The sequence below is a fragment of the Prorops nasuta genome, unplaced genomic scaffold (genome assembly GCF_024137725.1).
Source record: "Prorops nasuta isolate Cenicafe-Biocafe unplaced genomic scaffold, Cenicafe_Pnas_1.2 PNAS00004, whole genome shotgun sequence".
NCBI classification, from domain to species: domain Eukaryota; kingdom Metazoa; phylum Arthropoda; class Insecta; order Hymenoptera; family Bethylidae; genus Prorops; species Prorops nasuta.
The window spans coordinates 7,632,927-7,648,479 of record NW_027116801.1 but is presented as its reverse complement, the minus strand read 5'-3'; the positions used below and the strand labels follow the sequence as shown (position 1 = coordinate 7,648,479).

The 15,553-nt window shown below is 35.8% G+C and overlaps 1 protein-coding gene and 1 long non-coding RNA gene across 2 annotated transcripts in view; one reads left to right on the top strand and one right to left on the bottom strand.

The window, feature by feature from the left end:
* Window positions 1-15,553, bottom strand: part of LOC136772670 (acetylcholinesterase-like) — a 105,151-nt gene that overhangs the window by 15,511 nt on the left and 74,087 nt on the right. The gene's annotated exons all lie outside the window — the stretch shown is intronic.
* LOC136772671 (uncharacterized) lies at window positions 12,382-13,148 on the top strand. Its single transcript, XR_010822507.1, has 2 exons — window positions 12,382-12,557; window positions 12,719-13,148. It is a non-coding gene; the product is annotated as an uncharacterized lncRNA (long non-coding RNA).

The window sequence follows — 15,553 nt, the reverse complement described above, 5'->3', positions numbered from 1 at the left end:
GTTAATATTTGAGGAAACAAATTATTTTTTAGATTATTCAAAGAGATTTAAAAATAGTTGAAAATATCAATTTTTTGAAAGAATGAATAATGTGAACTTTTGGTCGATAGTTTAAAGGAACCAAATAATTTCCTTCTGGAAATAACAGAAAATATTAAATTTGTATTTTTCCATGATTATTGTGTAAGGGAGTAAACAATGCAGCGTGTCAGAAAAGAACACAAAGTGAGCGCTTCGAGTTGCGTAATTGTATCATCAGGCAAACTGTGTATACTGTATGTATGTATATGTTATACAGTATACGCATACGATTAATACTGAATACTAATGAATGGCCTTACGAGTAATTGGCATTTGATATTCCCTAGTGTATTGTTTTCTTCAACAACCTCTCGCAATTCTATATAAAATCCAATCCAATCATTCCCGGTAGGTTTAATTAACAACTGCGCATTAATCTATTACAATAACGATTCTTTCAAACAATTTCTGATTGGTATATTGCATGTTCTTTTCTTCCACTTGGTATTCTTCAAATCCCTCCTAACGCTACCTGAAATCCAATCACCCTCAATGCATCTAGTTGGGATCCATATGCATTAACCTATCACAGTCGATTCTTTTTCAAATAATCTTCAATGTATACCGAGTGTGAAATTAATTCTTACCAATCCTACATATTTTTTTACATAGAAAATAGGATAGGGCTGATATATTTATTATGAATGGGACACTCCTTTTATATTGCAAAATTAATTCAAAAATTTTTTTATAATATTTAACAATTTATTAAACGAATTGAAAGTATATTTATTGTATTATAAGATAAATTTTACTAAAATTCTGATTAATTTAGGGAATTATCAGAAATATGAGATAATGTTATTTAATCCAACGTTTAATATATTTCGATATGCGTACGTACTAAGTTTAATTTAAATATTATTCAATATTAAACAATACAATGAAAATATATTGACTATTTGTTAAACTTTGGTTTCGAAATGAGTAATAGTTATATAGAGATACTAAAAATAAGAAAAATCAATGAAACAATACATCATTCTTGTGGAGAACTAATTAATATTTTCAGTTTTAATGAAGCACCTGAGAAAAAAGTCGTCCCTATCAAAATCTTGTATTATTCAAGAGTATAGTAACATATCTAAAAAAAGCTGAAAATACACAAGGTATAGATAAATAATTCAAATCGCTTGAAATAGTTTTATACGATTAAAATTATGGTTAAATATGATTTGTGAGATTTAAATATTTGAAATTCTTTGTATTATAATGAACAAAAAAGTTTCCAAAATAAATGAAAAATTTATCTTCGCTCGTTAAACTTTTACAATACATTAAATCTCGGCTTAAAATTTGTTTTAAATTATTAGCATTCAAAGGTATCTGTGTACAAAAAACAAAAATCTCATATGTATGATTAAACTTTATTTTCTTTTATAAAAATTTTTAAAAACCTGTCTTATCAATACCACTTCAACACAAACAATAAAGAAAACGATAAAAACCTAGTAGTGAATCTTGTATAGTTTAACGTTTATCAGAGCATTTGTAAAAGGAATTAAAAATTCTGTAGCTTCTTATAAATCTTTGTTTTTCAATTGGAGTCAACCTGCATTTTGATTGAAAAAACGTAGGTATAGCTCCGTGGGAGTTTGGGCTACAAATCAGATTCTGCGACGCGGCCTATCGGGATTGGTCGGCAATTTGTGCCGTTGGGCTATAATTAATTCAAAGTTAGGCGAAACGTATGTACACAAGGCTATCGAATTTCACGGTGGACGCACTTCCGTGTGTTTGTGAAATGGGTATCGAAGGTACCAAAGTGCATCGATCGTACACACACGAGAAAGGTAAATGTAGGAGCGTTTAAGTTTTGATCGTGCCAGAGTTTCCAGTGTATTAACGAACAGGTAGCGATTGATCCCTTTGGATTTCCTTTAATTTAGCTCAGAGTTGGAAAGTGCTGCTGGTGTCGTCGTGGGTCAACGGAGTGGATCTAGGAATGTGTATTTCTGCGAGACTGTGCGAGAAAGAAGGAAAAGATAGTTGTCTGGAAAGAGCTGGAAGCACGAGGCAAATGGTGATGAATTGGAGAATGATAAAAGTTGACTGGAGTAAGGGGGGGGGGGGGGGGAGGAGAGCACGCGTGCACTCTTGTCCGAGGCACGCCGAGGCTTCTATGTACAGGTGTTTGCGTTTGCTGTAGGTGTGCGCGCGCGATATGCTGCCGCGGCATCGATCCGCCCTGGCGGCCACTACCAACCCCCTTTCCACCCCTTTAGCCCCCAGAATACCACGATCAAATATCCCAGCCTACTTTTCTCTATCTTCTCTTTTCTTACTTTACCATCCCCCATCCCTCTACTCTCTCTCTCTCTCTCTCTCTCTCTCTCTCTCTCTCTCTCTGACTCTTTCTATTTTCTCTTGATCTCTTTCCTCCCCTCCTCTCAGCTCTTACCAATCCTCTACTTCTCTTCGGTTTCATTTCGTTCCGCATCTCTTAATCTTTTACGTTTATCCTACACTCTTCCATCTCATTCTTTCCATTTATCTCTGTCTCTCACTCCCTTTAACATTATATCCCTTATGTCACACAGTAATATTTCTCCATTAATATTTCAATTGTTTCTCCTCGCTTTCTTCCACATTAAATTCTTTATTATTATTATGCCATATATATGCATCCTTGTCATGTAAAATGAAAATTGATTCAAGAGACTTTTGTTGATTGGAAAAATCCTCTCTTTTCACAAAATTATATATTTTAAGAAAATGCAGTTCACCTTATTCCGGCACAATGCATTATCGATAATATTCATGACCATGCCTCGTGGTAAATTCGTGTATGGCCCTTTTTTCCCTTTAGCCGAGTACAATCAAGTCTCTTTTTATTCTTTCAGAGCGCCCCTTAATAATAAAGGACCACCGTTGCCAAAAACTTGCACGAGAATGCTCTCTGCCTGATAAACTCCGAAAAGGACAATACGTAACGAGTTGAAATTTGAAAACTATTCTTTCCTATTATTCGCATTGAACGAACTCGTAGATAATACATACAATTTACGTGAGAAAATACACAGAACACAGGATTAATTATTTGTTGAAAGTTGCAAGGGTTTCTAGAGCAGGTAAGAAGATTTCTGTCCTCTTTTATTGAATAAAACCAGGATAAAAAGGGTAAGTTTCAGGGCAGGTACACTGAAATTACAAATTAATTTTTCAACAACAGATTCGAAATGTGGATCGCCCGTGGTTGCAAGAGTCCTATTGCAGTGGGAATATAAGAATAGAATAGAATGAATGATGGATCTCTGTGAATTTTCGATGGATCGAGGAGTCTTGCTGGTAAAACTCGTTGAAATTCATCGATAAGTCGTTTGGTGTGTAAGCAGCTAATGAGAAAAGATTTTCAGATGGAGAATAGTGCGAGATGTGTTTTTATCGTTGGTGAAAAAGTAGTCGGAGCATCAAGTGGATGAAACTGAGATAGGAAAATCCCGAGCTGAGTTTTCTCTGCTAAGGGGTGAGATGTAAGAGAGCGAATTCTCTATGCTAGAGAGTTGGGTACTCTTTAAAACGCAGTGCAAACTGCAAACTCCGGTCTGTTTAAAGCTAGCAGAAAGAGAGTGGCTGCCACTGGTGCCACTGTCAAGAGGAACCTTTCGAGAGAAGGGCGATAATCGTCGTTCCACCTCTAACTACTTCGCCTACTTATCTCACGCCTACAGCTTGGATCTAACGAACTCCTTCACGTCCCACGATTCACCTTACCTTATTTTACCTTGCCTCGCCAACGGTCAAGAGACACCACTCACGGTTCTGCAAATCCTCCACCTCTGTTTTCCCTCCCAAAGCGTTCCATTAACAATTTCACCAAAAATAACTAAGACCAAGCTGAGAAAAGATGATCTTTAAATTCTCTGATATTAAATTATTATAGTCACAATTTTCTCAGCATGACTACAACTTTAATTTAACGAATATTTCTTCATGTACCACGTTTCACCTTACTTGGCTAATAGTCAAGAGACTATATACTCACAATTGTGTGAGAAAATTTTCCGACTCTGTTTTTGCTTACGAAAAATAATACCAAGATCAAGCCAGGAAAAATGATCTCTAAATTCTTAAATGTTAAATTATGATAGCCATAATTTTCTCAGCATGCCTACAGTTTTAATTCAACCAACTATTTTATATGTACCACGTTTCACCTTACCTCACTGATAACGAGGAAACTGTACTCACGATTCAGAAAATTTTCCAACTCTATTTTCCTTCAGGAAAAATAATACCAGCGTCAAGACAGGAAAAATGGTCTGTAAATTCTTCAATATTAAATCACGATAGTCACAATTTTCTCCGGAACCAGGGTGAGTCCTGACGAATTCGGCTCGAGGACGTACCATGAGGACCTTTTACCTAGGTCGTTGAATTCTTTATTGGAAAACTGGAGGCTTGGAGGGAAGGGTACGTCGATCAATCCGTTGGAAAAGCTTCGCACGCTTCCCTTTGTAGGGGCACGATTTCTGTTCGATTGGAAAGCCGTTGGATAAGTTTCCCGGTAGAGAGATCCCAATGAATCCCTGGGAGCTCGACCTAATCAAACTTAAAGTCTTCGGAGTTGTCTACGAAAGCTCCAGGGTTTTACGAAATATTTTCACTTAATAACTTCCGAGGGAGCCCGTATCCGCTTATAAAGGGACAGGCTATTTGAAGGGATGGTAAAGTAGAGGATATAACGAAATTATAAAGAGAGAGCGAGGGGGCGGGGGAGGGGGGTTGAGTCTGGACAAATGAAAAGAGATAGATAAATAGAGTGAAAGGGTCAGGGGGACAGACCACCATCAGACAAAAGGAGGAAATCAAATGGACATTAAGGCTAATCACCATCATCAACGAAGAGATTTATTGACTGAAAGATTACTATAATGGAAAATGTCTTTCAACAACAATGTGTACGTAGTTTTATTTCTCATTGAACATTTAGTTTGAATAATATCTTTGAGAGAATTCTGCATGTAGGACGTTGATAGAGTGATTTCGTAGAAAGCTCGATTGGCTAATTTGAGAGGAGAGCGCCGGTTTGCAGTGGGAAATAGTAGGTCGGTGCTGCAAAGGGACATTTCTCATTACGTCATGGTGTGGCCGGTTGACTCGTGACGCGAAAACGCTCGCTTGATAGGGTGCGTCAATAGAGCCGTGTGTAAACGGTCATCAGTTTGATTGTCTTCGTGATGAGTACACGAAAAGCTTCATAGAAAATTTGGAAACGACGGAATTCTGCAAATTCCATTCGTCACTTTTCGTTGCACAAAGGGATAATGCTATCCGTACTTTTGCTTCACTAACTACGTTACTTGTGTGTGTGTGTGTGTGTGAAGCACGTGTGAAAGATAACGAATGGATTTTTTCCAATTATTTCTTCCTCCACCTCTCCTGCTTATACAAAATTCAATTCTGAGCGAAAACATTTTTAAAAGGGTATTCTCTTTTTAAACGTTCCCTCGGCCAATCATGAAAAAGCAGAAAAGGAAAATATTCAGTAACATTGACTTAAAACTGATACACACATACGCGTTATGAGTGTTCGTAAGTAAAAAAGATAAGAAATTTATATAAATGAATAGATTTATACAAATTTTTCCTATTCCCTTCCCTCTTCTCTTTATTCACACATCAGTTCTATGTATAGAGAAACACTTGTAATTGGGCATTCTGTTGTTAAACGTTTCCTCGGCCAATCCTGGAAAAGATTCTGTAACACTGACTTAAAGCTGATATACACAAAAAATAAGCGTGTGTGCAAGTAAGAGCGGATAGCGACTTTTTAAACGGTTAGACCCCCGCCCTTTTCTGTTTATCCAAACGTCGATTCTTTATGAAAATACTTTTATATATAGGCACTCTGTTTTTAAACGGTCCCCCGACCAATAGTAGAAAAGCAGTTAAGGAGAAGGTTCAGTGATGCTGACTTTAAGCTGACACACACATACATAATGCGTTTGTATGAGTAGCTTGTGTATTATACATCTGAGAATAGACGAGCAATTTGTCTCTTGACACGAGCAAAGTTCTACCGATTGATTCCTCCATACTGCTATTATTTACCCCCCACACACACAAACTCGTCATCTCTGTGCACAAGCCTACAGCAATCCTGCTGTAAACTTTTCACGACAAATCACTAAAATGCATTGGGCGAGAAGTATTAGAATACCAGAATAATTAACGCGATGAATTTTAATCGATTCGTGTAGTAAAATTATTTATCCGGTCCATTCACCCCTTCTGCAAAATTTTTATCCCGTTTCGTAAACTCTGCAATATGGAGATCTCGTAATGAGGAAAGCAGGGTATAAAAATGCAAATTTAATCGAGCGGGGAATTTCTCGGTGGAGGAGAAGTAGATAAGGAACAAGCTTTAATGGAACGAGCTTGTTAAATGGAATTAGAATGTTTTTCGTAGGCTGGAGAGAAGGGAAGGGAAGGGAGAGGGAGTAAAAATAAGGAAAAGTTCAATTCGACGATGGCATGGACGTTGCAATTAAACATGGAAAACGACGTCTGAGAAGAGTCTTCGCTTTTCATAGTTTTCTACATTTAGTTCGAATGCTGCTTTTGTCTCTTCTATTTTGTGGTTCTTGGCCAGGATAGTCCTTCTGTCTCTAATGGAACCTTCGATATTTCCAACCACCCTTCAAAGATGTCCAATCCATCCAGCAAAGTGCTTTTTAAAATCCCTCTTTTAAACTTTCGCGTATCGACGATCGAAGAAACAATTCACATTTTTAATCTGTTAGTTACACAGTAGTTCGTTATAATTATTTTTGTGATAATAATATAAAAACGTATAATTTTAAAATTAGGCGAAATTATATGAAATTACAAGAGGAAGGGAGAGAGTAATAAATTTCGATGAAGCTGACCGAAATGCTGACGTCACAGAATAACGGAAGGAGCCCGGTCTATTGTTGAACGCAGCACTGGCTACTTAGCGCCGACGTCATAACCTAGTTATCTGACGAAACTTCCCTAAAGCCATTGCCCCTCCCCCCTCCTACTCCCGTTCTATCACCTTTCTCTCCCTCTTCCACATTCACTGTTCAAACGTTATACTACGTCTCGCGAAATACGTTCAAGTTCCTTTACCCCAAACTACGCTATCTCTTTAAATAGCGGAAGGTTCTTCTGCACAAATGTGTGCGCTATGTCTGAAAGAAGAAAGGAGGGAGTGACAGTGACAGAAACATAGAAGGAAAGACAGAAAGATAAACCAAAACATCATAAGAAAGACAGAAATAAAGAGCATTTCCAAAAAAAAGAATCAGAGTGAAATGTAGAGATTTTAATCATTGAAAGATAAGAAACTTTCCTCACACACATGCGAATGCAAGAATCCATTGGTAAAGAATACTGGTACGAGGCTTGAAGCAATGACTATTAGGAAGCAGAAGTGGATCGTGTCAAATTAGACCAAATCAGCCAAAGAGAACAGATCAGGAAAAAAGATAGAAATAAAGATAGCACGTTTGAAAAGAGCAGAAGAATGAGAACGAGATTGTAATTAGCAAAAGATAAAGGAATTCGATACATGTAGATGTAACAATCGATTGATCGAAATTACCAGCACGAAGCGTGAAGCAATGACTATAGGGAAACACGAGTGGATCATGCCAGACTAGAGCAGATCAGCCAAGGAGCCAACCACAGGGCTAGTCAGGCACACGGAAACAATGTCGTTATTCTCCATTCTCGAGGTTACCGCGGCAACGGGTTACTGCTCCATCTCGAGGTACCGTTGGCACGGTGTCAACGACAGGGCTGGGCCTTTCTCATCTTCTCCTATTCACCCCTCCCCCTCCCTTCTTCCTATAATCCCCACCACCTTCTACATTTTACTTAATGCACCCGTTCAATTATCTGACGTAGAACCATTACTATAGCCTTCCGATACAGCCCCGACCTGTTCCAATCCAGCGTGTTAAATTATGTGTATTATTATATAGGGTGTTTAAAAAGTATGGAACGGTCGAAAAACTGGTACATTTTGTGCATCTTATAGAAAAATCTAAAATGACTATTAAAAATATTTGTAAAAATCTATCGGAGGGTATCTTTGGTTTAACCTTGGGCAGACTATTTAAGGTTATACAAAAGACACCCTATATAAGTACTTTAAATGGGAGTCTTCACTGTTTATTACACATTTCTGCAGCTTATCTCGAGAACACTTTCAAATAGTGCGTAAATGAACTGTTTAATCTAGGCGTTTATGACCTATTTCGATTTAAAATTGAAAGTATTGAGCGAGTACGAGTGCGTGTGCGTGTGCGTGTGCATATGCGTATACCAGTCTTTCCCACATACTGTTTTAGCCAAACTCAGGTCTATATGCAATTTTAGATCAAAATATTACGCGAATACTTGGATTAGGTGGTATATGTTAAAATGTTTCGAAAAGATCTTGAAATAAATTACAAAAATATATGTAATTATTGTACATGCACAGTAACATCCATTGTATTGATATGTTTTAACTACATTAACAGCTAAACACTAACAAAGATTTTACCAGATTTTGCTATTTTTAATAGGAAAATTGAATATGATAGTGTAAATGTATTTGGTGCGAATAGGTTATTAGGATTAGAGACAGTTGTGCACGTTCCCCTACAATTGTCGGTGTTAACCAAACCTGTGGTTAACCTTTCAAAAACCACTGACGTAATTACCATGCAATGCCAACGCAACGTTAATCCATTTACACTATATCTAATCTAATTGTCTCCCTCTAAAGAGAGAGCAAAATTTAATTCGTTGGTTATAGCCAGTTTTATGCAATGGGAGGCTAGCCATGCATTGATACAATTTTATTTATATAATATATAGACTTTGAAAACGCACTAATAATAAAAAATGCAATAGCAGCTAAATTTTGATGTACTTACTTTGCCAAATAATCTAGTAAATTTCACGACCTATTTTCAAAAGAATTTTCTGCTTATTTAATAGACAAAATTAGGGAAATTTGTATTTTTCTACATCATTATTTGTACCCTTAATTAGCTCTATTATTATCATAGCTTGATTTGTTATTCTTAAAAGAAATTTTTGTGTTAATATTTAACAAAGAATGTTATACTTAATAAAACACATTCGTACACGAGTATTTGTCATATCTGAGAGTGTTATCAATTTTAATGCTAAGGTGGTTTTTATGACATATATGTTCTATTAGTGTAATACATTTCGATTATAGCTAGTGTTTTAAATACTATAAAGTAAAAGCAAGACGGATTAGGATTGTAATATTGTTTGACATTATTCTCGAATATACGTGTAGTACTTTTTAATTTGTAAGTTTTTTCTATGAATATTATTGATTTCTTAATATTTTTTTAGTTAAATATAAACTTTTTTATGTCGAAAGCATGAAATCTTCATTTTATTTAAAGCTAAAGCTACTATAGCAGAGCACACCATCATATCATTATTGTTTTAAAATGTAAAAAGATGTGGATAAAAACTGGTCAGCACATTTGGTGTTAATTTATGACATATATATGATCTGGTTCTTCGAGTTAAATGCAGATGGTGAGAGTCACAGTAGATTGGACGATTTTAAAGCTTCAAAAGAATGGATCGATAATTCATTATAAAGTATTGAAAGTTTGCAGTAAAAATATTTATTCCATTTGGCTAATAATTTTGTGTTGAGCCATCCGTTACTAAATATATATATATTGTATTTATTTTTACCTATTAGCTTTAAAATTAATTGAATATATTTACAAAAATCATACGCTTTATATATACAACAATAAAGATAATTAAAATCATTGAAATCATTTAATTAAAATGCATACCTTTATTGTAAATTAAAAACCTAATTGGTTTTCACAATTTTAAACTCTCTTTGAGAATTGCTTTTAAATTGGAAATAGTATTAAATTTTTATGTCCCCATTTTGTGGACGAATTCTTTTAAAGAGCTTTTTCAAAAAACCAAACACAAGCATAACAAAAGCTTCATGCATAAAGACACTTGCTATCTGTTCGCTCAGCTTAAATTTTTTCATGGATAAAAAAACGAGCAGGGCTGTAAAAAAGCTCCGTGTGGATCGAGTCGTAAAGCTTTTTGATTCCACGTGTAAATCAGTTTATTACACGCATACAGAAGAATGAGTAAATTGAATTATTCATTCTATCAGGTAAGCGCAACGAGAAGAAAAAAATTAACGATTTTTTTGCTGCTTTATGCAGAGAGCTGAATTTATTTGGAAGTCACGAATTAAAGTGAATTCTCGTCGGCTCCATGAATTGGGTGTGTGTCTTTTTTAATCCAACGAGCTTAATGGTGCAACGAAAGCATGAAAGCTTTCCGAGGCAGCTGTGCCACGCTAAATTCTACTTCCAGGAAAGCAATTTCACATCCCATTGACTGCAAGGCACCTATTAATCGAACTGTTTATCTTCCCCGACCCAGAATCATGGCGACCACGAGGATATGGCCGATAGCCAAGAAATAACGTGAAAAATTGTCCCCTGGCAGCGGCTCCAACACCTTCGATTCAATTCGGCTCACTTATTATCGCCTACCCCAACATCGTTTTTACATTTTACACTAGCCCCAGAGAGCATTCCCGTCGCATTTACAATCGACTAAATTTTCCAATAAATCATACATTTTACAACCTACACAACCCTTACGTACCATTCTCTCCTTCCATAGGCGCTATCTGCATTTGCAGAGAGTGAGCATTTATCATTTTAAGTTCTTTGCATATTAACAATAAATAACTATGGGGAACGAGTATCTGGCCCCACTTTTTATACATATTATATACAGAAATATTTTGGTCGTCGATCATTCCAAATCCATCGCAAAATAACGGTAAATAAATAACACTGGGATGAATATCTGCATGTGGAAATATATTACATTTCATTTAAGCGTTTATAGGGTGGAAAGAGGAAGGGAGGAGTGAGAGAGATTTTTCCAAGCACGTGTTATATATAGTAGGGGTCGAAGGGGAAAGGATGCTCATCAGCAATGAAGGTTTAAGCGCTTCGTTATGAAACAGTGTCAGAGTTAATGTTGGGTGAAACATAAAGAAAGGAAAAGGGGTTTGGGGGAGGGGGAGGGAGTAGAGGGATAGTTTGGCAAAAGGGTAGCAGGTCGAAGCTTTACGAGAAAATCCATTCGTGGATGGTTTACCCTCGGTATTTTTTGCACGGTTCGCCAGAGAGGCCAGTTCGGATAATTTAATTGATACGAAAGGTCAGAGGTCGTGTCCTGACTCACGTATCGCTCTAGCTCTGTATCACGCTCTCTCGCTCTATCTTAGTATACGCTTCTCTCCGTCATCCTATTTCCTCTTCCTTTCTATTTTCTCTCGCTCTCTCCGTTTTCCCTTCCATCCCCACCACCACCATCCTATCCAATCATCCTCGCTTTTCTCATCTCTCAGCCGTTAGAGGCACGAAGACGGAAAATGAAATTCCAGCAAAGTTCTCCGACAAAGGGGAAAGCTCGCACGGAAAATATGATGAGAGTCACTCCTTGCGAAGAGCGACCAAGCGACTCCTTCAATGCATCGCCGACTCCTAGAGGTCGCATGTCGCAAATAAATTACAGGGCGAACCGGAGAACTATCAGATTTCAGTCTCGGATTTGATTTTAACAATTTCCAGCAATACGCTTTTCCTTCTATACGCGCACACGCGTCAGAGTACTCCCCCCCCCCCCACCCCTCTCTCTCACAAACCTATACGATATATCGAAATCCTCCATGCTGAAACGAGACAATTAATTTATTGCTTTAATAAACCAGCAACCATCAAGAGAGAGGAAACTCTTGCTTTTAATTAAGGTAAGCTCTAATTAATGAAATTATGACTGTGAAATTATGACCAAGAGTATAACGCGTGTTTCGCCATAACGAGGAGGAAAATATAAAATGCGAATCTTTTCTTGCTAAAATATAATCGTATACACGCATTTCCTGTAATGAATCAAATATATCTTTTTGAAGAATCACCGATAAAAATTAAATCATTTCTTGTATTACACTTGACAAATTCAAGTGAGAAAATAGTTTTACAGGTGTTTTGGAAAAGTATATTCACTAGAGCATAATAAGCATTGAGTTGTAGGTAGAAGAGAAAAAATCTACGTAGTCTTCCAAATAAAATATTTAAATTTTCTTTTATTGCTTTCCGAATAAATTGATTATTTTTATTGTGTGATAAGTAATTTACATGTGGTCGTAAAATAGAGGTTTATCGGTTTAAGAGCTGCGCTCGTTTTTATATACCGATCAGGTTCTTTATATTAGAACGTATTGTCGTGAATTTAGATTTTTTAGTTATTGAAACGCAAAGCGAAGTGTGGACATAGAGTGTAAAATGACAAAAATTAGGAGTTTAATAGTATTGGTCGGTATTCTTGTTCTGGTAACATTATGCACAGCTGAGCCATTGGACTATGCAACAGCAGTTCAACGTTGTCAAGCGAGAGCCGGAGCAAAGGTAGGTATTATAGTCAGCAGTATAAATTTTACTTGAAGGAGTTTATCATATTACACGTTTAAATGTGTAATACGTTAAAAAAGTCTGTTGACTCATTCGTGAGCTATCAATAAAAAAATTATTTTTTTTTTATTTATGGAAATTTTTATTTATTCACACAGATTGAATACGATGGTGTTGTGTTAACTGAACTACAAAAAGCAGGAGTTATGCAAGATGAGTGTTCTTACTTTGAAGAGATGAATCCGATCCCGGGCCCGAGCAGAAGGAGAGGATAAACTAAAAAATTGTGTTAATAAAAGAGTATGAAAGTAGTCATAAAATTGAATTGTTCCTTGACTTATTAATTTAAAGTAAAAAAAAACGTCAAAGAAAAAGATACATTCTCCTTTATTTATACGAATGATAATAGTTTTCTGCAATTTTTTGTGCGAGGGGCAATGAAATGGCAATAAAAATATCGCACACGTATATCCAAGTCATTTCAGATAGATATAAATATTTTACGAGGTTAAACGAAGGATCAACATTGCTACTTATATTTACTTGTCAAATCATATTGTGAAAAATAAATAAACAGATTTGCTCGACTATTGTTAAATTAAATATATCGAATAAGAAATAATTATACTTTGGTAAAAGATGAAAGTTAATGGGCAACGTTTGAAAAAATGCACACTTTGTGATAATATCATCGAGTCGAATGTTCTTAAGTGTTCAAAGAATAATGGCGGAAGTCTGGAGAAATCTTGAGAGGTATGCAAGTGCAGCAGGGAGCAAAGGTATCGAGTAGAAATGAGCACCTTTTAGGTGACGGCTTTTCGAAGAATTTTCTTAGGGGTCTCATCGTCATCAACGAAGCGTTTTCCAGCTTTAAGTGGGACGCTTGCCGGGTTGAGCTCTGAATAAATCATGTAAACTCTCTCGGCTGCCACCAGTTTTACAATAACGCGCAGTTACCACTATCAACCACCTTTACCACCTTCTCTCTTCACGATCGTTTCAAACAAGGAAGGACAATAATCGTTGCAGCCTTCTCTCTTCGTTATTAAATGAAAAACCCTACGAAGCGAGTAAAGCACTTTAATCTCGTTAATGCGATACAACAAAGTAGTTTAAATCATAGGATAATATTTTTCACTAGATCATTTTCTATCGTGGAAAATCCATTCAGCGTTGGGAAGCCCTAAGCTAGCATTTGCTTAATATTACATATTTACGAGTCAAACGCAATGGAATTTTCTACGTATATAGACTGTAGGTTTCCATTTTCGCTGAGTTTGCATCGACTTCTTTGCAAGCAAGAGAGATGTATATGTATACGTATATAGTATACAGAATATACTATACCCAGCAATAGAGAAATGCCTTACGGATACAACATAACCATAGAAAACATATACCAGAGTTAAGAGGGTAAACGACTTAAATCAGAGAAAACGCTTCTCTCTGCATCCTCTTATCAGTCTCGCTCACAAACAGTTTCTCCTTCAACTTTGTAATGCGCTCTCTTCGAAAAAATATATTAACTCTTCTTCGTCAAACCGAGCAATATCCTAAATTAAAAGAGACATCAAATCTTTCCTTCTTAATTTATTTCTACCTTGCTTGCATCCGGATTTAGCTATTTCCATTTCATCAAATTATTTTTATCTCGTTATTGCTCGAGTATTTTCAAAGATTGGAGAGATTGGTGAAATTAAATTGCTATTCTTATAAATAAGCTCGGAAGAAATGGAGATAATGATTTATAGTATATAATATACAGGGCTTAACTAGGCGAACGTGCAGATTTAAAAGAGGTCGTTTTTCAATAGCATTTGACTGCAATCGTTTAAATCTTATTTAAATCAGTGCAAGGCACAGTGAGTTAAAGAATTTTGAAATTTAACAGGGTTTCAACATTTTTAACCTTTACACCGATTTCCATAAAATTTCAAATTTTAAAATCAGGCAAACCTCAAAAACCATGCGTAATAAATAGATTTAGTAATTTTGAAAATTCTATATTATAAATTTTTTCGCAATTGGTAAGCATAGAAAAATTCATTAATATTATTTAAAGCGTCTACGATATACGATAGAAGGCACAGAAAAGATAGTTCAATAATCATGGCATTTAATAATTCCGAGCCACGTGAAGGTTACTTCGAACTTCTTAATGTTAATATCTAAATAGATATATTTACATAAGTTTCTAAATAGCTGTAACAACTTTTGAAAATAGTGTGTCAATGTATCAACTAACTCAAAAACCATTATAAATTATCTGAGTTAAAAAAAAGTATATAAAAATTTAATATTCTAAAATGTGACATATTCAATCGCCGTGCATTATACAGGCGCAGTCGCTTAAACAAGGTATGTATCAAATTTAAATACTTCGATAATCTTTGAGTTAAACAGCACATTATAATAGTGCTGTCAAGAGTTGTTAAAAGTAATTATAAAAATATGTAACATAAAACAAAGTTTATCTTAAAAAAACAATTTTATACAGTGACCTACATACTGGTAGGAAAATTCATGTCATTCAAAATCTGAAAATATTATTTCTACAACACATTTCTTAACATTTCAGCTACATTTTCGAGATACGTATGTCTGAACGCGTTTTTAGACAGACACATTGTATATATAGGAGTATAGAGGTGAGTTTCTCGTTAAATTCTCCCCTCCGGAAGAATTGTAAATGCTTGGAGTCCCGTGTCGTAAAGAAGAAACGTGGACCGACACCCTATCGTAAAAAGAAACCGGCCTACTCGGTTCTCCCACCAACAACGTCACGATTATGAATTATTCCTGGGCAAAATACTTGCCGAAGGACGAATACCTAAATTATTCCCTTATTCCTAAATTTTTACACGTACGGCAATACGATTATTCGCCTCTCCCTTTTCTCTTTCACCATTAAACCAGTGAAAATGTAATAAAAACAAGTTAAATACGCACGACATTCTCCAAAGTTTTTCTTATCACAGACAATCCGTTTAATT